At 36.4% G+C, this 23,918-nt stretch overlaps 1 protein-coding gene and 2 long non-coding RNA genes across 5 annotated transcripts in view; 1 reads left to right on the top strand and 2 right to left on the bottom strand.

Annotated features, from left to right (window-relative positions):
• The window catches only part of LOC123870222 (protein TANC2), a 300,070-nt gene that overhangs the window by 41,917 nt on the left and 234,235 nt on the right, over window positions 1–23,918 (top strand). The gene's annotated exons all lie outside the window — the stretch shown is intronic.
• Window positions 1,669–21,313, bottom strand: LOC123870232. The gene is made up of 3 exons (XR_006797037.1): window positions 21,217–21,313; window positions 15,708–15,709; window positions 1,669–1,683 (listed from the first exon to the last, which is right to left on the bottom strand). It is a non-coding gene; the product is annotated as an uncharacterized LOC123870232 (long non-coding RNA).
• LOC123870231 lies at window positions 3,964–8,293 on the bottom strand. Its single transcript, XR_006797036.1, has 4 exons — window positions 8,280–8,293; window positions 5,614–5,616; window positions 4,214–4,290; window positions 3,964–4,093 (listed from the first exon to the last, which is right to left on the bottom strand). It is a non-coding gene; the product is annotated as an uncharacterized LOC123870231 (long non-coding RNA).

The raw sequence follows: 23,918 nt of genomic DNA on the forward strand, positions 1-23,918 counted from the left end.
CTACCAGTTGAAAGATTCCGGAATACCTAAACTGTCATAACGTTTTTATTTGTTAGATAAATCCGGAAATTTTTATTTTATTTTTTATCCGGAGGTTGTGAAACAGGCCCTTAGTATAAATACTCTCATCCCAGAAAATCAAGGCTTTTAAAAAACCTAAATCCAAGGGACTAAGTTGTGGGCATTATCAGCTGTACCTAATCTATAAAAAATTTATTTCATTTTATGTTACTTTGTTGTGATTGTAGTCGTTGTATGTCGTTGAACTAGTGGGAAAGAAATCCCACTAGTTCAACGGTTGAACTAATCAGTTGAACAAGTGGGAACGAGCGATTTTTGGAAAACTGACAGATTTTGGAACCCGGACGGGTTCAAAATTAGTCGGGCTTACATTGACTAAATACGTAAGTATAGCCGTTACATTATATACTTACATAAAATGAAAATTAGCAGCTTAATTTACTAAATAGTCTTAAAATTAAATATTTTAAAGTTATTACAGGTTTCCACAGGTGGATTTATTTGACAGAATTTTAATAACATGAGCCAATCTTACGTCAGTAATAGTCATATTAGTAAAACCACATTTTAATTTCAGCCTGATTCAAACAAACACATGCTCAAAAGTCAGAAGTTTTAACGAGTTGCAAAGTTATGTGCAACTCTTTACCAAGACTTCTCTGCTCAGTTCAGATTAACCAACATATTTTGAGCTGCGTTCGGAATTAATTTTAAAATCATTATCAGGTATTCTAAATTGAAATTTCTACAAGTGTAAATTAAAAATTTATAACACCCCCGACAAGTGAAGATTACAGTAACTAGAAAAGACCGAAAAGACCTGATAACTTTCAAACGGTTGAACTGATTTTCTTGGACTATTCCGCGCCTACGATCTAAAGTATCTGAGTTTTCCAAAACATCATTTTCAAATAAATAATTATGTATTTAGGCAACGTCCATCTTGACAGCTTGACATTTGTCAATTGACATAATATTATGAACCTAACGGTTATGTAACCTTCTCTTCTACAAGAAAACTAGAAAAGAGCTGATAACTCTTAAACGGCTGAACCAATTTTTTTGTATTATAGCTAAGAACACTCTCGATCAAGCCACCTTTCAAACAAAAAACAGTAAATTAAAATCGGTTCATTCGTTTAGGCGCTACGATGCCACAGACAGATACACAGATACACAGATACACAGACACACAGATACACAGATACACACGTCAAACTTATAACACCCCTCTTTTTGGGTCGGGGGTTAAAAATTGGGACGCGCAGCGAGCCGAGTCCCTATGAAAAAAGAACCCTTACGGAGGCTTACGTCAACTAAATACGTGAGTAGGTATAGCCGGTACATGCTAGATATTTAAAATGGAAATCACTCACGATAGTTTAAACATTAAAATACTTATAGTCTACAGAGCACACCGCCCAAACTTTTGATGATCAAAAGCCATTGAACCGTTTCTAACCCCTGTGCCCTTAATAGGGCTTGTGTCCTCAGAACAGGGCATTCTTGAATATCAATAGCGTTAATGAGACGTCAATATTTGCTAATCTCTTAGGTAACGAACCTTATAAATTAATCTAAAGGAATATCCACCTAATTAGATTAGAGATAGAGCTTAAAATCGATTGGATTGGTTATCTGTTTGAATACTAGTAATCTACGCTGATGTGCTCAACATTAGCGACACTTTTAGACCTAATTACAGTTCGTTGACTGGTAAATGTGGCTTCATCCTAATTATATGTACCTAGGTCCTAGTGGTTTATCTAGAATTAGGCACATTTTTGCAAGTCTTAAAATTTTCAATGGTAACTAGTAGAAAATTTAAAAATAAACCCTTTTTTATTCACTATAGATTTTATTGATCTGGAATTTGAACACGCTAAAACTTTCTTTCATTGAAGTAGTCGGAAAAAGGAACCAGAACGGATATGAAAAAAAAGTTTTTGTAAAGGCAACTCCCTATGTGACTGGTTTTTACAATATTTTGAAAAAACATTGCTTTTGATCTACAAACCACCACTACAAACATTTGCAGCACGAATACTAAATAAAAATATTTTTAATCAAAGCATGCATCACAAACCTAGCGATGCTATAAACAAAAATAGAATTTGCAAGGGAAATTCTCGTTTGTAAAAGGCGTGTAAAAGACTGTGTTTGTAGAGCTAGCAGAAAAATACAACATTATTTACTTTTAAGAGGGCTCTCTCCGTCACTCGTTTCATACAATGGTAGTTCCAATTTCATTTGAATATTAAGCAACCAAAGTCCATGAAATTTTGCAGACATATTCTAGAAACTAATATCTATGTCTGTGGTTTTCCAGATTTCCGTTAAAATATTCGGTTTCAAAGTTACGCGGTCTTAAAAATTTTCATACAAATCTTTGAGCCCCTGTAATTTTAAAACTACATATTTTTAGAAAAATCTAAAACACCACAGACACAGATATTAGTTTCTAGAATATGTCTGCAAAATTTCATGGACTTTGGTTGCTTAATATTCAAATGAAATTGGAACTACCATTGTATGAAACGAGTGACGGAGAGAGCCCTGTTAAAGCTACGTTTCCTGGAATTTACGTTTACAACTAAACCCTATATTGCAACAGCTAAAGCTTTTCCTATATTATGATATATTAAAGTCATAATATTTGAAAAGCTAAAGTTTTTTCTATGTTGTACAAATTATATAAAATGTTATTTTTTTTTAAAAATAATATGTGTACCTACTTCAAACAAAGAAATTTATGATACATGGTAAATTATTATTCTTGGAAAAGCTAAATCTTATTTTCTTGGTTTTTAGTGGTATTTACCTATGAAATTGCTGTACTGTCAAACCGGCCGCACTGAACTAAGATGTATGAGATCGTACATCTCACGAACGATTATATAATTCGAACGTCGAAATAATTCAACGTTAAAGTAAAGTATAGTAAAGTAAAGGCCTTGTTTAAAAACTCAAGTTCGTCCATACATCTGCAGCTAGCGTTCCAAGTTATATTTGTGAAATTTAAATATATTAATAAATTGAAATATATTTATAAATATATTTTAGTTTATTAATTAAAATTAAAATTTTTACTTTAAATTAAGAGTTTTACATCCATTTTACTCGACGCTATTGTGTTTTGACACTAATACAATTCTATCGAACGCTTGTAGAACGTAAAATCTTATATAAAGCATAGGTACTGGAAAAACTATAGTTTTCAACTCCAAACTTTATCCCATTTCTTGCTGACGCTACTCTAAAGTTGTACTAAAGCTTGCAAAGAACCCAACAACCGCAGTCCCCTCAATACAACCTGCCTTTTAATTCCTAACTCACGCTCGCTTCAAAAACTACTGACATTCACACTAATGCGTTTCTCCCAGATTTATTACTCTCACGAATGGGATTTCACCTACGCTCTCCTTTTAATAGCTTTTGCTATACATTTAATGATCTACTTACCCTATTTTTAGGGTTTCGTACCTCAAAAGGAAAAAAGGAACCATTCCAACGGGATAATTAGCAGACAGGGAACCAAAGCTGGAACCTCTGGTTTCCAAGGTAATAAAACGTCTATTTACCTTCAGAGAGATTGTAAAATTAAATTAAATCTTGAGGCCCAACAAACTTCGCACCTCTGAATTCCGCCATTTTAATTTCACGTAATGCGGCGAAACACCCCAAACAATTCAGCCAGGTAGCAGACCTACCTACATACATTCGGAGTTACGAATTTTGCGAAATAAACAAAGCCACAGGTGCGGGGGTGGAAAATTAAATACGCAATGCAAGGGCAGCCCACATAAATAATGCGCCCTTTAATAACAGTATACTGCTGTAGGAGTGTGTACTCAAATAACGTAGAAATCTTATGAGATAGAAGTGTCATGTAGATGGCAGGTTTACGATACGGTTCTGAAAGCATACAACCTCACCTTTTTTAGCCGACTTTCAAAAAGAAGGTGGCTCTCAATTCGTTTTATCAAGGTTTCAGGATCGATTTGCAATAAGTTTTTTTAATCAACAGTAAACGTTTTCGTGGTGGTCCCATAAAAAATTCTGGATCCAACTCCTTTAATCCTGATGCTGCAGGAATTACTGATCAAGATTCAGAAAGTGTTCATACTGAATTAATATTGTAGGTAAGGTAGGTACCCAGCAACGACTTCATGCTTGGACTAAAAGTCCTAACTTCAATACCCTGATGATGCAGGGTACAGCACTCCTAAACTATAGTGATTCAGGAACTGCGGATGGTGCAATATTATTCTAGCCAATCAGTGGCTGTGTAAGAGACTGAGTTAGTGAATAGGGTGATGGGGTGAAATCACAGTCAAGGGCTAACTTGTCATCCAATTAAAATGTCAAAATTGGGGTCAAAAATAAAAATCACTTGAATTATCAGCACAAAATATCCAACGAAACAGAGGGAGTGTATTGAAAAATATAATTTTATATTTATTTAAAGGCAATTGATTCCAAATCGAGCGTGCGCCCTTGTCCCGCAGTTAAACTCAATGGCGGGGAAACCCCGATATGCACGAATGGCTGCCCGCGGCATTAAGTCCTCAAAATCTTGAAAAATATGGATAAGCTCATCCTACACGCCTCATGGAGTTTGAGCGTATTTGTTACATGATGCCGTAGATAGTAGAGGATTTTTCTTGTTCAATATTCAAATTCATATTGTCTGCATGTTGAAGATCGAATGATTCCATTCTATATTCCCTATATCTATATTTTACGCTACATTATGTAGCGCATGGTATAAATAGCGGTCACTCCTAGTTTTACCCGACTACTGAACTGTAAGTTCCTATTATAATAAACTAAGGACAGTTATTGGACTCTATTAGATTTAGAAAATAATCATAAGTAGAAGTTTAAGCTAGAATAATATTACTTACTAGCCCATTGGCTAGATGGTAGTAGCAATAAAGCTGCCATTATAGAATAATGGAGCTTTATGGTAGGGAAAAAACCATTATTGATGCAATCGTAACTGAAAAAACTCAGTGGTAAACTTCGATAGAGGCAATACCTAGGCATACAAAGACCACATAGGTATTATTTCCTCAAGCGCTTCAGAATGAAAATCTATTCTCATCCCAGCTCTCAGCTCATCCCGCATATGGATGGATCGAGCCCTTTGTTTACCCGCTCCCATCCGTGCTGCATTAAGAGGGGTCTCTCCGTCACTCGCTCCATACAAACGTAGTTCGTCTCACATTGGAATACTAACCAATCATACTCAATGGAATTTTGTAGAAACGTTCCGGGAACTAATATCTATGCATGTGATTGTCCAGATTTCTGTTAAAATATTCGGTTTCAAAGTTACGCGGTCTTAAAAATTCACATACAAATCTTTGAGCCCCTGTAATTTTAAAACTACACTATTTTTAGAAAAATCTAAAACACCACAGGATATGTCTGCAAAATTTCATGGACTTTGGTTGCTTAATATTCAAATGAAATTGGGACTACGATTGTATGGAGTAAGTGACGGAGAGAGCCCTGTTAATGCGGGTTATTGACCTTCGGCTGAGATGGGGTTAACTGGAGATCACTTATAACCTTTAACCATCGAACTACCTATACAGAAATGGAATAATCCTTTTTTGAAGCCCCTACTTGGTTGCATCGAGGGGAAATTGTTTTCTTTTTTTTTTTTTCAAACGGTGACCTATTTCATAATGCGACATTTTTTCTCTTAAAAAAACCGGCCAAGTGCGAGTCGGACTCGCGCACCGAGGGTTCCGTACTTGGGTATTTTTTTCAACATTTTGCTCGATAAATCAAAAACTATTATGAATAAAAATAAATAAAAATCTTTTTTAGAATGTACAGGTAATGTTACCTCACTTGGTATAGTTATTTTTTGAAAATTTAAACACATTTTTCATTTCTTTTTAAAGATACAGCACAAATTCATGGTTTTCGGATTCATTCCTTTACTTCTGCTATGAGACCTACCTACCTGCCAAATTCCATGATTCTAGGTCAACGAGAAGTACCCTATAGGTTTTCTTGACAGACACGAACGGACGGGCGGACAGATAGAAAGACAGACAGACAACAAAGTGATCCTATAAGGGTTCCGTTTTTCCTTTTGAGGTACGCAACTCTAAAACAACGTTATAAGTTATCTACTTTCAAGTAATTTTGATAGGTACTTACTCTTTTTCGTGCTCCATATGTACTAAGTGTACAAAGCTTTTATCTCTGCATACACCATTAGTTACTCGTAGGTATAATACCTACACTCATCATCCATTCAAGATCCGTCTAAACGTATATCTCAAGTTACAAGTCAATATGCTGCGTAATACAAGCACAGCAAGTAAACAAAGGGTTCCATTCTATATTCAACATCAGATATATCATTATCACATAAGTACGATACCAATATGCTAGAACAAGACGGACGATAGAGAATCCATCTATCTTTAGTGCCTGACTGACACAACCGCTTCAGTTAGAATTTTTTTTTTCTCTCTCGTCTGGCTTTACAAAGATTAGCCAATGTCAAGTTTGTAGTTATTTGTAACAAGTTAGTTAAACTATACAAGTATGGACCCCGTCTGTGCTGGCGCTCGCCGACATACGCACGGCACCCCCTTAGAGCGCTTTCCAGTCAGTTTTAACAAAAAAAAAACCAGTTAGAAACTTGAAACTTTGACAGTAGTTTTCTTTTTAACCCCCGACCCAAAAAGAGAGGTGTTATAAGTTTGACGTGTGTATCTGTGTATCTATCTGTGGCATCGTAGCTCCTAATCGAATGAACCGATTTTAATTTAGTTTGTTTTTGTTTGAAAGGTGGCTTGATCGAGTGTTCTTAGCTATGATCTAAGAAAATCGGTTCAGCCGTTTGAAAGTTATCAGCTCTTTTCTAGTTACTGAAACCTTCACTTGTCTTCACTTCGCTTGAGGTGTTATAAATTTTTAATTTACACATTTTTTAACCATAGTTTAGTTAATATGTTAATTATAGCCTTAAGGATAGACTCATAGTAATAATAGGTATTTATATTGTGCATAAATTACTATAGAATACCTCAGTAATTAATTACACGCCCAATCTACGTCTGATATTATGTCTAATTAGCGGAAACACTCACGAATTACATCAGTTTAATTACACAAACATAATAAGCAGCTTATTATGTTATGTTTACATTTAAGAGTAGTTTCACTACCGCTCTCCCCAGTGCTTCATACATATGTAGTTTGGTCATTGGAACAATAACCAATCAACAAAACAAAAAAATTTATATCACCCCCGACAAGTGAAGGTTACTGTAACTAGAAAGGAGCTGATAACTTTCAAACGGCTGAGCCGATTTTCTTGGATTATAACTAAGAACACTCTTGATCAAGCCACCTTTCAAACAAAAAGAAAAGTAAATTAAAATCGGTTCATTACTTTAGAAGCTACGATGCCACAGACAGATACACAGATACATAGATACACAGATACACACGTCAAACTTATAACACCCCTCTTTTTGGGTCGGGGGTTCAAAATGAGTAAACACGTTCTAAAGACAAATCTGTGTCTGTGGTTGCTCAGATTTCTGTAAAAATATGTATATATAATGCGTACAACATGAGTTTTCACGCGCCATTTTAACTTTATATGTCAATAATTGTCATGTCAAAAGTACGATTTTAGTCCTTATTTCAAAGTTGAACTGTATTTTTGACAAGACATTTTACATAGAGTTAAAATGGCGTGTGAGAACTAATTTTTTATGGACTGTATGGACTATAGTTTCAAAGTGAAACGGGCTCAAAGATTTACAGACAAATCTCGAGCCCATACAACACGCAAAATGCGAAACGTTTTTACTCGGTAATGAATTGAAATAATGAAATTATTTTAACTTCCACGAAACAATACAAGCTTCCCAGAAAATCAAAACTTGCCAAATTCTTGTCTGTTATTATTAATGAAGTTACAGGGGTTACAGGTAAACAATACACAAATATACAAAAGGTTTTCTGAGTTCAAGTTTACAATATCTAGTTGCTTTTGTTTAGAGTTGATCTGTTTTGCCAATACCCAGTATTCTTTAAGAACAATGAATTTTGATTTCAATATTGGAAGCGTGAAAGCTCTGCAAAGTTAGGGCTCAGAGAAAATTAGAATTAGAAAACAAGAAAATCTTCATTGATGGAACTCAGTACAATACAGTACATTGGAATCCTGAACTCTAAACTGGAAAAGCCATGATAAGCCAATGCTTACCAAAAACTAATATTATTTAATTGCTTAGTTGCTTCGTTAATATTCAGATTGACAGTACTTACGACAGCAAAAAAATCATTATCTAATGTCTTCAGATTTCCAGTAATTTCCTTACAGTTTTTTTAGTACACAGTTAAAAAAAGAATATATAGGGATTCAGGATTTTAAGTTAAGTTTAATAATAAATTCCTTGAAAATTTCAACTCTGTACCTATTACTGTTCATGAGATACATCCTGCTGACAGACAGACGGACCGACAGCGGAGATTTAGTAATAGGGTAGTAGTAACCCTAAAAACAGAATGGAATGGCAAACTTTAACAAATAAAGACAAAGAAAATAGAAAGTCTTCAAAGTGTAACAATTTATGTGTCAGTGCTTGTCCGATATTCCCAAATCACTTGTTTCCACTCTGAGCAAAATCCTAACTGTAACAGAATTAGTAAACTATTTGATGAAAAAAATCCCTCCAGGCTCCAGTTGGAGGCACTTCGGCCTCCTTAATATTCACAGGCGGTATTCAATTCAAAACAAGTGGAGTGTGTTTTTAAATAAAGCGAAAAGTGCGTCGACATATTTCTGTTTCAGTGTTCTGTATATTTATTTATTTTTTATTTCGATAGTTTATCCGTCATCTACGAGACATACAGGGTGCTTAATGATGTCCGTAACATCCCTGCAAGCTGAGGTTCGGACCGATGTGTAGATAGATATCAATTAATCAATGAATCAATATCAATCAGCTTGTTTGCGTCCACAGCTGGACATAGGCCTTCTCAAGAGCGCGCCACTACATCCTCCTCCGCCTTCCTTATCCTCCCACTTCTTGCTACCTTCTCAGTCCAGCTGCAGGTTGGAGGTCGTCTCACATTGCGCTTACTGATACGCGGTCTCCACTCCAGAACACGTCTGTCACAGCGGGCATCGGTTCTGCGGCAGACATGGCCACTTAGGATCCTCCACTCCTACGGATTTCCTCGTTACGGATTTTGTCCCTCAGAGAGATACCCAACATAGCATAGCACGCTCCATAGCACGCTGAGCGACTTTGAATATTTCTATTGTCACTATAACAATAAATAATTTAAAAAAAAGGATTCCTATTGTGACTAGGTATAAATAATTTTAAAAAAATGGCAGCCATGAAAATTTATTAAAATTAAGTGTTAGTTGTTTTACGATAGCAGGAACCCTTCGTATGCGAATCCGACTCGCACTTGACCGATTTTTGATTTCAAGTAATTGGATTACAGACTTTTGCTAGTGCACAAGGTATGGATGTAGCTACCTACGAGTATATATAACATTTTCTCAGTTATAAAACTAATTTGACTTCTACACGCCATCGTGTGGGGAAATAAGCCGCTTAGAGATGCAGTCACAGATTTAGAATATCTGGATGTTGTATATACATCTAAATTCAGTATGAAAATCAACCGTCTCTATTTTTTTAGGGTTCCGCACATGAAAAAGAAGAAGGAACCCTTAAAGGATCACTTTGTTGTCTGTTTGTCTGTCCGTCTGTATGTCTGTCGTCTGTCATGTCTGTTAAGAAACCTATAGGGTACTTTACGTTGACCTAGAATCATGAAATTTGGCAGGTTGGTAGGTCTTATAGCGCAAGTAAAGGGAAAAATCCGAAAACCCTGAAATTGTGCTTACATCGCAAAAAATTGTTATTTTTTGTACAACGGTACGGAACCCTTCGTGTTCGAGTCCTATTCGCACCTGACCGGTTTTCTCTACCTAAGATGATAACGCGCAATCACAAATTTTAATCGCCACGCATCCGCATTTTTCAATGGATAGGATTTTAAATATTTGGAAATCGGCATGCGACTGTTAAAAGATATATGTATAATACAAGCTGATGCCCGCAGTTTCGTTCGCGTGGATTTAGGTTTTTAAAAATCCCGTGGCAACTTTTTTATTCTCCGGGATAAAAGCCTATGTCACTTACTAAGTTTTTTACTATGCCCATGCAAAAAAAAACCCGTCCGTTGCTCTGTTGCGACTTGATTAAAAGACAAACCAATATACCAACAAACAAACACACTTTCGTATTATTTTTTAATATGGGTAGTGATATTATGTGAAGTGATAATATGGGTTGTGATTGAGTAATAAAATAGGTGCTTGGCACAAAGTTTGCTCAAATTTCGGGCACGCCTGGACGGACGATTTGCGGTATCCAGCTATTCGAATTCCGTGGTGCAGCTTTGTCAGTTGAGTGGTAATTAGCCGAAGCCAAAGCCTTCTATAGTGCGATTCGGTTGGTTCAAAGGTTTTCGTTTTGTGTTATGGAACCCAAAATTAAGAAAAAATAAAAGCGTACGGCGTTATGGACGCACGTAGCAAATTTACGCTTTCCCCTTGATCCCTGCGCCGATAGCCCCAGCATCCAATCACAGCAACAGACACGCAACTCCCGTATTTTGTACTGATAAGCCCTTTTTGCCTGTTATCTTAACTGAGATTTTTATTTTCCTACGTCTCAGTTAAAGGGTAGGCATCTTCTTTATTGAAGCCCTGTCTTCTTGTAGTAGGAAGTTTTGAGGAGGCGTTTGACCAAACACCTAATTCTTTGGAATGCCTATAGATAAACATAAAATCTTAAGCTTACAGTTTTCTTAAGAATAGTTCTTAATAATAATCTCTGAACTATAAATCTTTTTCCATTTTCATCAAAAATAGAAAGTATGATAGAGAAAAAGGTTCGTTTTCGCCGAAATGGAAAAAGGTTTATACATAGACGATTAAACGATGACAAATTGGTCTCCATTTTTCTGACATCTTTTTGTAGTTAGGAACTTTGCCTTTTTGTGATCTAGGTCGTTAGCCCGTCGGGAGCTTGTATAAACTTGGTAACGACAAAAACATGGGTTCGGGACAGGTGCAGCCAATGACCAAACTGACGGTCCGATCGAAAGTTACTTTATTTCTACTAGCCGATGCCCGCGACTTCGCCCGCGTGGATTTAGGTTTTTTGAAATCCCGTGGGAACTCTTTGATTTTCCGGGATAAAAAGTAGTATTATCTATCTCCATTCCAAATTTCAGCCAAATCCATCTAGCAGTTTTTGCGTGAAGGAGTAACAAACATACACACACATACATACATACACACAAACTTTCGCCTTTGTAATATTAGTGTGATTAATAAAGGATATCACTAGCTTTTACGATAAAGAGAAAGATCTCTATAAATATTTTCAAAGATGTATGAAGTCTTCCAATTTGCTTTTGGATAGCAGTGTAAACCTTTCTCATCTATAGACTGAATATCAAATTATACCTACGTAGTGAAACAATAATTTTCCAAATAACTACCTACTTACTATAATATTTTGATAAAAGGTCGAAAAATAAAAAATAATTTAACCTACTTGTCTTAGGCTCAAAGCTTTGTATGTGAATTTTTAAGACCGCGTAACTTTGAAACCGAATATTTTAACAAAAATCTGGAAAACCACAGGCATAGATATTAGTTTCTAGAATATGCCTGCAAAATTTCATGGACTTTGCTTGCTTAATATTCATATGAAATTGGAACTACGATTGTATGGAGCAAATGACGGAGAGAGCATTGTTAACCCAAAATCGTAAATTCAATTCGCTCTTTTGAAATACTTATATTCGTTCAATCGGTCAAACTCTTTGGTGCGGTAAATTTATTTGCTAAAAAAAATACCAAAATATAAACCAGTTCAGCTTTAAAACTGATAAAAATTGCAAGAGTTTCTATTGAATGGAAAACAGATAAAAATATTTTCAAATACAATTTTCCGAATTAACTCTTTGGCGCAATGAAAAGAGAAAAAAATCACTGAAAAAATGTTTGCAGTGAATTCTTTAAAAATACAAATCTGATTGCTTACTCTCGGCTGCGACTCTGGCCTCATATTACACCGAACTAAAACCAATTTCTATTTTTGCGGCATTATTTTTAATTTTCCTGCAGTAGCAATTATTTACATTTTTTCGAAAGTTTTGACCAAAGTGAAAATTCATCATCTAACACTAACTGTTAATTTTGATTTGAAGCCTAATAGTCTAATGGTTAAGACGTCCCCGCCTCCTATTCAGGCGGTTTGAAGTTCGATCCCGGACACGCACCACTAACTTTTAGGAGTTAAATGTCCTTATATTATGCAATAAAATATCACTTGCTTTAATTGCGAAGAGAAATATGATGACCTGCCTGAACTTGCAAGCCTGAGTGTTTTCATAATTTTCTCAAAGAAATCTGTCAATCCGCACTTAGCCAGCATGGTGAGTATGGCCAACCCCTTTTCATTTTGAGAGTAATTAGATCCGTGCTCAATAGTTAGCTAGTAGTGGGTTGATGATGATCATGTAGGGAAACCACATGCTAGTCTGTCATTTCGTTCGAGAATTACGATGCCACAAGCAGACAGATAAAAAAGCGGTCAACCATTTTTTTGCGTCAGAGGTTGTTAATGAAATAGACTACCCCTGCGTTTATAGCACAAATATTTGTATCGGATAAATTATTAAATTTCCAATCTCAATTTACGAATATCCAATAACTTTTTATGAATAAAATATATTAAAATCATCCCAGACGGAGATAATAAATTGTTAAAGGTCAATTCTTTTTACTTTTTCATTTTGCGGCAACGCGCGCTAGGTTGTTAAATGTTTTATCGAAGTTCAAAAGTATAATATATTATTAAGAATCCATACAATCGAAAAACAATAATGTATAAGATTTTATAAAATTAGGTATTTACTTTTGTCCGTAACTTCGCCTATCATCAGATTTTTCAAACATCCCCTGAGAATCATTTTTCTCAATATGAGCTGAAATTACTAATTACAAAATCTTGTACTTATCTGCTAAAGTCCCGTTACATAGGGTCAACAACTTTGAAGATTATTTGTCATATCGTTTATTTTATTAACCCCCGACTCAAAAAGGCATCTGTTTGTGGCATCGTAGCTCCTAAACTAATGAACCGATTTTAATTTAATTTGTTTTTGTTTGAAAGGTGGCTTGATCGAGAGTATTCTTAGCTATAATCCAAGAAAATCGGTTCAGCCGTTTGAAAGTTATCAGCCCTTTTCTAGTAACTGTAACCTTCACTTGTGGGGGTGTGTTATAAATTTTTAATTTACACTTGTTAGTAAAAAACCTACCTTTACCTACGAATAGGTATATATACATATACCTATTCGTCCATAGGTAGGTTTTTAGGTAGGTCCATCAAGCGTGCCAAATAGAATTAGAATAAATCCTGACGAGTTCACTATAAAAAAATCATAACCCTTCCTTTCGGCTTTGCCGTAGTCGGGTAAAAAACTAGATGATACCTACGACTTCGCCCACGTGGAGATCAATAAATTTTTGATCCCGTGGGAGCTCTGTGATTTTCATTATGGTATACTTGCAGGTATGTAAGCTAAATGTAATTTTTTCCAAATTTCATTAAAATCGGTTCAGCGGTTGAGCCGTGAAAACGTAGCAGACAGACACACTTTCACATCACACTAATATTATAAAGGAGAAAGTTTGTATGTGAGTATGTGTGTGTGTGTGTGTGTGTGTGTTTGTTACTCCTTCACTCAAAAACTACTGGACGGATTGGGCTGAAATTTAGAATGGAGATAGATTATACCCTGGATTAGCACATAGGCTACTTTTTATCCTGGAAAATCAAAGAGTTCCCACGGGAATTTTAAAAAACCTACATCCACGCGAACGAAGTCGCGGGTATCAGCTAGTTACTAATATTAATTAGTATGGATATCAAGCAGAAAAGCAGGAATACTTCCCCACGGTGCGCGGTGTGCGCGAGGCCGTTTCGTAGACGCTGACGTCACGGAAGCGAAGAGCGGAAGCGGGCCCGCCGCGCTTCCTCCCTCATTTGCTCGCGCGCAAACTTGATCAGTATTTCAAAATTGGAACCAAATTGAAAACCAACATCTTTAAATTGATTGGTAACTGATTTGAAATTAGAATTCAGAATCTACGAATGTTTTTATGTTAGATACTTAAGAGGAAATAAGTATAGCTTAAATAAGTATAGCTTATGTTAAAAACTGGAGTCTATATATCCATATTTTTGACCTAAAAACTTTCATCTTTTTTCTTATCACCCGAAACAGTTCTAGAATAAAAATTAAGATGGTAAAAAAAGGATTAAACCCCTGAGCTCTCGATTAGAAGGCGCTATCAGAGCTAATTTCTATATTAGTTGGCTTAGCTTAGCTTGGTATACTTACCTAAATGTATCGCTTTAGAAAGCTTGTTTATCGTAGTTGTCATGCCATACGAGTATAGCTTTACCAATTTAGGGTAATAATTTGGGCATTCTCATGTCTTTGACATAGCAATTTTCCAGTAGTTAACTAGAAACAGCTTAAAATTGTCTAATGTAGCTTTGGTAGGCATTAAATACGGTATTTAATGCTTTGGTAACATAGATATGTAGATAATCTATGTTTGGTAAACATTAAATACGGTATTTACCTATGTCATAATATGTTATAAATTAGAGCAACTGCCGAATTTCTTGCTGGTTCTTCTCTTTAGGAAGGGCAATATGTACCAGAGATGAAATATTTTATTCTATTATTTTATTTTATGAAGGACGCGTCACGCCACGTTCCCGACAATCGCTACTTCTGTATAAACCACGCTTTAACGTGATAAACTAGGTATGTAACTCTCAATTAGTAAGCGCGGTGTAGGCAAAGTGAACAAAACTGGCAGAAATGCATTTGAAGCCATTAAAGGCAACGGCCGACCCCCTGCAAACGGATGGGCTGTATCCGTTCCGAAAATACCGCGACGCAAATAGCGTTCACTACCAACCAACTACGAAGGGCGTTAGATAACCTGACGCATAGCCGTATCTCATACCAGCTGGTTTCATTTCAGCCGTAGAAAAAAAAATGTTTTACAAGGAACCAAAAGCTTAATCCATACTAATTCCATACTAATATTATAAATGCGAAAGTGTGTCTGTTTGTCTGTCTGGCTGCTATCTTTTCACGGCCCAACAGTTTAACCGATTCTGGCGAAATTTGGTACAGAGTTAGCTTACATCTCGGGGACGGACATAGGCTACTTTTTATCCCGGAAAATTAAAAAGTTCCCACAGGATTCTTAAAGACCACCGATTTGTATGTTTGGTACCGAGGTAAGTAACTAGCGTCCATGTTATTGATACAAATTTTTATTCCGCAAAACCAAACAGTTGCCATGGGATCTTCAAAACCTACATCCACGCGGACGAAGTCGCGGGCATCCTCTAGTTTGCTATAATCCGCTAAACCAGACAAATCTATATGGTGCCATGCAGCTTGCGATATGCACCGCCCGCCCTCCCACTGATAAACATGCAGGAAAACCCAGCCACCAAGCAAGCAATACGCACCACCACAACGTAGCACCACACAAATCCCAAAACCACTCTAGTTTGAGTGGTTTTGGGATTTGTGTGTAAGTCCGTCATTTAACAAATTATCACATGAAAATTGGTATTAGGCTTTCAGTTAAAAATTATGAAATACCTACCTGTTTCAGGGTTTTTGGAAATTTCACCCTCTCACCAACTTTCAAAATTCTACCCGAGTGAAACCGGGGCACATGAATAGTATCGTATATAGCAGCATACAACCCTCCCATGACGAAATCCAATATAGATAAGTACCTACTTGTAAAGATGGCATCAACCTTCATAGGTACGAGGGTTGCGACCAAGTGTGAAATTTCACCAAGCCTTTTAAAACGCAAACGAAGTCACGGGTGCAAGCAATTTATAAATCAACGCATCAATCTAACTGAAGAGATAACCTCAGCATATGGTATACCTTTTATTTGTCGGTTTAGTATGAGTCTTTACTCCTCCAACGTTGATAAAATTCGAGTGACGTGACGTGACCAAACATTATGACGTAAAGAAAATAAAGAAAGAAAGAAAGTTAATTTATTTGATGTCACAAATAAACACAATACAATTGTAATTAATAAATATTATGTTTACATCTGTGACACCAGGAATGGATTAACAGCTTATATTTCTGTTTTTTATCATTATGATATGGAGCGCAAATGTGCGTATATGCATACAATCCAGGGTGCTATAAAAGTAAAATAAGCCTTAAGTGCCATGTTTTAGGGCTCCAGTCCGCATTAACTTTTATAGCCCACGTTCTAAGCAGAAACTTTGCGAAACTAAAATTCATTGTTAAAAATTGTACAGAACAATTAAACAAACAAACGAAACAGACAAGAAAATAAGTTAATATTGCACTATCATGAACATATTTTAAATCTCTAGCTCATCGAGAAGCTAGAAAACCGATTGTTTTGTAAGGGACTAGTAACAAGCGCCCGAGGCGCGTATCCAGTGTGCTGTGTGTTTTGGGCGTATATTAAAATTATTTTATCATGGGCGGCAGCGCTTGGCGTAATCCGTTCGTTTATCAACACTCGAAATCTATCTACGTTTTCGAGATGTGTAATCTCGTACTAACTACAACAGCACGTGGCAAGCCAACTGTATTCTGAACAGATGTTCAAGGATAAACCCTACTTATTAATAAATGTATTTATCTAATGAAGATAAAATATCGTTAGCTGTGTGCTAAGAATAACAATGTATTTCAGGAATATTATTTTATAATATTATTAGATTTGATGTAGGTACAGATATATACTCTTACAGATCACTGAACATGAAGTAGGCTTGAAAACATATTAATTGGAGAATCGTTGTTTGGATTACAGTTTGAGGAAATACTGATAAAGTGTTTCATAGGCATTTTGTATATTTGCTACTCGAATTATTACTTCAAAAAAGCAAAAATTAATAACTAAAATTTAAAAAAAAAGCCCCACCGCAATGTCGAAAGGGGTTGCCACGATACTAATTGCCTGGCAATACATGACGTGATTTCTAATACGGCCGTATAATAATTTTGAAGGAAATATGAAAAAATTAGACTTTATACTTTGACGTAAGATTTTTACACCTTTATTACCTGCTAACTCCCAAACCCACCATGATCCAAGCTTCATAGTGGCTGATCGTTTCTCCCTGTACTGGGGACAATACGTAGAGCTGAGAAACTTTCAGCATTTATAAAATAACTAAGGTCTGGACGCGCTGGCTCTTCCTCTATATCATGTCTTCAAGTTAGTGGGTTTTTGAAACTTAAAAAATAATAGAAAAGTGCTTCGTAGCAATGAAGTCACGTGAATGGCGCAACATGAAGTTGTGATATTTCTACCAAAGGATTTCGAGTCGTCGACAAAATATAACGGTCTTGCACTAAAGTCGCGTGCCAATAGAAAATGGGCACTTATTACGTACTTTCATAGCTATTCACTTTTTTTTTGATCGTAGACTTTACAAATAAAGTAAATGATCTTTTTACAGGGGAACGTCTTTTAAAATTTACCGACTGATTCGGATTTTTTTTTTTTTGTTGACGCTGGGGAATGCATTTACGCATCCCCCCCGGAAGCAAGCCAGCCGTGAGGCAGCCAGCCAGCTGAGGAAGGGTATGTGGGACTCGCCGGCCGAGAGGCGACCGGAATACCCACTAAACCCCAGCGGCGCTACTGCGCGTCGCCTGGCGACTGGGTCACGGGAACGCCGAAGAAAACAACCGCGACCCAGCCAGCGACGTCTGCCGAAGCAGACCCTCCACCGGGGACCTGCTCGGTCCCCACCACCGCACCTCCAGGACGCACCAACGAAGTGCGTCCCCCGACCCTGGGACGCGCGCTGATTCGGAAATTGATTTTTATATTATTTTACCCGACATCATTAGTTACATTGCGATTTTAATTCTTTGTTAAGAGAAAGTGTTTTTAATAATACCTAGCTTCCTATTACCTCTCGCTTTCAGTTCTTGACCTTGAGTTATTGATATGATATTATATCACACCCCTAGATCAAATCTGTTTCAACCAAAAAAAAATTTTTTTTCAAAATATTTAAGATAAAATGTTTATTCATAATCTCCAAAAGAAAGCAAAAATGTAAAAAAAAAACACATATGAAATTATTATGGTTTAAATACTATATAACTTATATTAGTTACTTAAACTGTATTTGCATTTAATTAACTTGAGTAAGAGGTCAGACAGTGAGGCTATCTCAAAAAAAATTGAGATGAAGTGGGTGTGATTTAGGCGCGTGAAGTTACAATTAGCTATATGAGTTTATAGCCAGCTGTACATATATTTTGTCGGATTGATAGAACTAATAATAAGTTTTATAGGGTTTCTCAAAATAGACATATGGTGTCTCAGCGAGGGTTCCTATACCTGGTGACTGGACCTTGTCTTAATCACCCACCACCCATGCGAAGGGTGAATTAGCCAAATATTTATAACAATAGCGAATTTCATAGGAATTTATTAGGTATAGGTAGGAATTGATCTAGTAGTAATATCTGATAGTAGCATCTACGACTTTCTATCAAGTAAATAGATTCCAAACTTCAATTTCCCCCAATATTGATACGTACATTTTTTAAACATTTCTATTGATATTGCAGTCGCTATCAGCATTCGTAATAAGTGCTTCAATCCTCAAAGTTCCTCACTCAGTAATCCTTTTGTAACAAAGCAGTTGACAGATTGTTTCGTTTCGAGTTTTTCCGCTTACTACAAATTCCAAATAGAGAACTCTGCCACGTTTCCAAGTTACGAACTAGGAATGGAATGAAATGCAAAATATATTGCTAAAGTACCTATATTTATTTGTTCATTTACAAAAAAATGGACGAGTTTATGTCATACTTTAGTAATTTTAAAATACTTAACTCAAACTCAAAGCAACACAAAAGTTTGTTGCAATCCATTTTTTTAATTCTCATACAAAAATAGCCCTTGAGTGCGATACCGCCTGATGGTAAGTGATGATGCAGTCTAAGATGGACGTGGGCTAACTTGGAAGGGTATGGCAATTTCACCTGATCAGTTTCTACTCAATAGTATTCTTAAATCTTTAACGCTGACATAATACCATTTGATACAACCTCATCAAGTCAATCCCCGCGTACAATCCCTCACATATTCTCACGTTTTATTTTATTCGAGCATAACGAGTAGAGACTTCAATTTTTCCTGTCACATAAAAGTTGCCTTATAACGTTATTTGTTGATGAATGAACCGTAAACTGACTTTTCTTGAATGTCCTTTATTTTAGGTCGTATTTTTTGTAGATACATGCAAATTGTGGCTAGCTAACTCCCACCTTCCAGTGTTAGGAAGTGAAAGAGCGTTATTTGAAGAGCGAATAGAAAATTAGAAGCCAAACACGTATTGATTATTTTCTTAGTGTTATTTTTATTACTTTTATTATAGCCGCAATAGAAATATACAATCTGTGATTTCAACGGTTTTTACGGTTCATGAGATACGGCCCGCTGACAGACAGACAGACGGACGAACGGACGGACGGATAGTGATTGCTTAGTAATAGGGTCTCGTTGGCAGCCTTCCGTTACGGAGCCCTAAAAAAAAGATTTTTCCAGTAAAATAAAAATTGATTTTGAATGTTATTGGTCCGAGCCGGGGAAATTATGCGAAGGAAGCATCGGGCGTGATGGAGAGTCTGTCAGTGGCATTACCAAACCGAATCAAATTGAACACCCCTACTACGATAAAACTACACAAAAATAGTTTATTGGGTTTTAAAATGGTTGCTACTTATTGTTTTCTACTGAATGATCATCATTACCTACTGTCTGCGACTTCGTTCGCGTGGATTTAGGTTTTTAAAAATCCCATGGGAATTCTTTCATTTTCAGAGATAAAAATTAGCCTATATAATAATATGTCACTTTCCAGGTCTTTAACGATATCACCCATGCAAAAATCACGTCAATCCGTTGCTCCATTATGATGTGATTGGAGGAAAACCAACAATCCAATAAACCAACAAACTGGCGCATTTTCCTGTTCATAATTGGGTAGTGTTTGATACTCAGATGAAAATAAAATAACCTGATGTTTTTTTTTTACACTAAATTTTAAATAAAAAGCAATAATGAGAGAGCGCGCTTGCATGAAAGGTGCCTATTCTCACTTGTCTTGTATGTACTTGACAAAAACATAAGCATCGCATCATAAAGACGTTGATTTGATACCAACTGTCAAGGAGTCTCGCTGTTCTGTGACAGAACGGTAAATAAAAAAGTTTAAATGAATAAAAGACTCGACATGCATTCTCGAATAACGATTTTTTTTAATCATTATTCGAGAATGCATGTCGACTGCCTTCAATCGAGTTACCATAGTAGTAGCAGCATGTCAGAAGATGGGTAGTATTGCAAATAATTTCCTATTACCGGCACACACTAAGCCGTCTTTCCAATTTCCCAAAACAAATATCCGTTCCATATTGTGACTACGAGTACCTACTACGAAAATTCTAGATGTAGCGTATTTTACATCTTCTCGAAATATAAACCAACAAACACAACTTCGTATCAATCTTAGATACAAAATAGTGTTTGTTGGACTTTAAATGCCATTTTTTAAAGAATGTTAGCCATAACTAATACTCCCCTTTCCCCTCCAATTAAGCGTAAAGCTTGTGCCAGGAGTGGGTACGACAATAGTGCGACGGATGTGGTTTGAACTTTGAACCGCCGACCTTTCCGTATTCAGTCCGCTCCTCAACCGTTGACCTATCGAGGCTCTAGAGTAGAGGCTTAGAGTAATGATTCGTGGTTTAACGAAATTATAGTACAAGAAAAAACGAAAACAAAATTTTTTATTTAAATATCCCGCAAAACCGCTTTTCCTGACAATATGGCGCCTCATATGACATCGTGACGTCACCTGCTTGTATTTATGTAGGCAACTCACACTACACGCAACTGTTTACAAGTAGTTGACGTCATCAACCATTTGACCAACCACAGTCGTTAACGATCACCTGACTAAAGTAAACAAAAAAATCATTTTCTTTATCGATTTTCTATTAAAATATCTCGTATATTTCTTAACTGACTAAATAGTTGGTTTCCAAAGCTCATTTCAATACGGATACCATCCGCATCCTATGTTTTACATGCTGTCAAATATCCTATTACTGGAATAGGTATAGATAATGTACGTCATACAAAGTTTACAATGTTACCACTTAATATTATTATGACTAGGATTATGACGTCAAAGCAACGGAGCTTTAACCAAGTGCAAAGTTTATAACCTAGTTTATATTAGTAGTTTCCGATTAATGGATTAACATCATTAAGATTATCCGTGGAATTGTTCCGATATCATGGAGTAATTACTAATTCAACAGTAAATAGGTAAGTACAGTACAGTAGATATTCCATTTTCGGCAAGTAACAATCAATATCAGTACAAACTACTAGTAAGGTCACAACCTCCAGTAATCCATACTTCCTTACAATATTATAAATACGCAAGTGTGTCTGTCTGTCTGTCTGCTAGCTTTTTACGTCTATTTCACCATTTTGACGAAAGCAACAGAAATAGCTTGCAGCCCAATGAAAATACGCAGGCTAACTTTGTGTCCCGTAAAATCAAAGAATTTCCACGGGATGAGATAACATGTGTTAGCTTTTTCAAAAAAAAACTATTTAAAATTTAAAATAATAAAACAGATATTTGACTCATTCGACGTCACACGATCTCTTCCGAGCAGCCATCTTGAATCGATTTGTATAAATACGGCTGCTTGACGGTTTTTAAGCCAGTCTCGCTCCGACTCGAGACTCAACGACTATTGAATACTTTTGTGTTTAGGTCGCCATTTTGATTGAGTGGTTGCAATAGCAATTGCGCCCCGATCAAATTAATATTGCAGTTAGATTATTTAAAGATTAACTCTGGATAAGCCTCCACGCGTTGTTGCTTATGTCCTCGTGCAAGCTTAATATGAAAGAACATTTTAATAACTTATTAAAATAGTTAAATTATAACGGCCCTTTTGGTCTAAGCTTACAGTTCAGAAAGTGGGATGGAATTAACGCAAAAATCCACTTAAGCATACAAAATTATAGTTCACAAATGAATATGATTCGAAGTTAAGGGACAACCCTGGTCCTAGAATAAAATTGGTTGGGACAACCCTGGTCCATTCATTCAACACCCTTTAAGGGACAACCCTGGTCCACTCATTCAACACCCTTTAAGGGACAACCCTGGTCCTAGAGTAAAATGTGTTGGGACAATCCTGGTCCACTCATTCAACACCCTTTAAGGGACAACCCTGGTCCTAGAATAAAATGTGTCGGGACAACCCTGGTCCCGTAGTATTACGAACAACCGTGCCCCTATTAGTATTCTGGACAACCTGGCCTAATATTTATTTTCGTCGCTCGAGGTCGAACGACCCAATTTGGATGGCCGACTGTTAGCTTTTTCAAAAAAAAACTATTTAAAATTTAAAATAATAAAACAGATATTTGACTCATTCGACGTCACACGATCTCTTCCGAGCAGCCATCTTGAATCGATTTGTATAAATACGGCTGCTTGACGGTTTTTAAGCCAGTCTCGCTCCGACTCGAGACTCAACGACTATTGAATACTTTTGTGTTTAGGTCGCCATTTTGATTGAGTGGTTGCAATAGCAATTGCGCCCCGATCAAATTAATATTGCAGTTAGATTATTTAAAGATTAACTCTGGATAAGCCTCCACGCGTTGTTGCTTATGTCCTCGTGCAAGCTTAATATGAAAGAACATTTTAATAACTTATTAAAATAGTTAAATTATAACGGCCCTTTTGGTCTAAGCTTACACATGCATCCTGGAGATAGGCGTAGGATATTTTTTATCCTTCCCGGAAAATCAATCACCAAAATGTTTGGAATTTTTTTAAAACCCACACAGACGAAGTCGTGGTCATCACCTAGTAAACGACGCAGAAAGAGATTTTTATACTTTATAGCAGAAAGCTTTCAACAGTACTAAAATATTCATCGAAGCTGCAGTGGAAACGCAGGTGTTACCCCTGCACATACAACTATAAGGTAAGGCATAACTTTGTACTGTGCTGTTGTAAGTACACTTTGGGGATATGCGAACATACATTTCTTGGCTGTTATGCTGCAGTCGGTTTGCGTACTCGTAGGTAACCACAATTTTCTTTCATTTGTATGTAGACTCGTATGCATTAATAAATAGACAGACAACAGAGTGATCCTATAAGGGTTCCGTTTTTCCTTTTGAGGTACGGAACCCTAAAAACCGGTCAAGTGCGAGTCGGACTCGCACATGAAGGGTTCCGTGCCATGATACAAATAAATACTTTTTATTTATTTTTAAGTTTTTATGGCGGCCATTTTGAAATAGAAATACACATTCTGTGAAAATTTCAAGTCTACCTATCTATTAGGGTTCATGCGATACAGCCCGCTGATAGATAGACAAACTGACGGATGCCTGGACAGACAGTTGGAGACGGTAATAGAGCCCCGTTGGCACCTTTCGGGTACGGGACCCTAAAAATGTGAAAAGTACATTTATCCACGAAGGAGTTTAGAATTTATATGGAAAATTCAGCTTAGACAATAATTTCTTCCTTTATATATCTTGAAAACCCGATGTAGGGTAGCTATATGTATACGCTAGCCGTAAAATTGATAAGATTTCCGAATTTGTATCACATGTAAGGTTA

This window comes from Maniola jurtina, chromosome 12 (genome assembly GCF_905333055.1).
Source record: "Maniola jurtina chromosome 12, ilManJurt1.1, whole genome shotgun sequence".
Classification (NCBI taxonomy): domain Eukaryota; kingdom Metazoa; phylum Arthropoda; class Insecta; order Lepidoptera; family Nymphalidae; genus Maniola; species Maniola jurtina.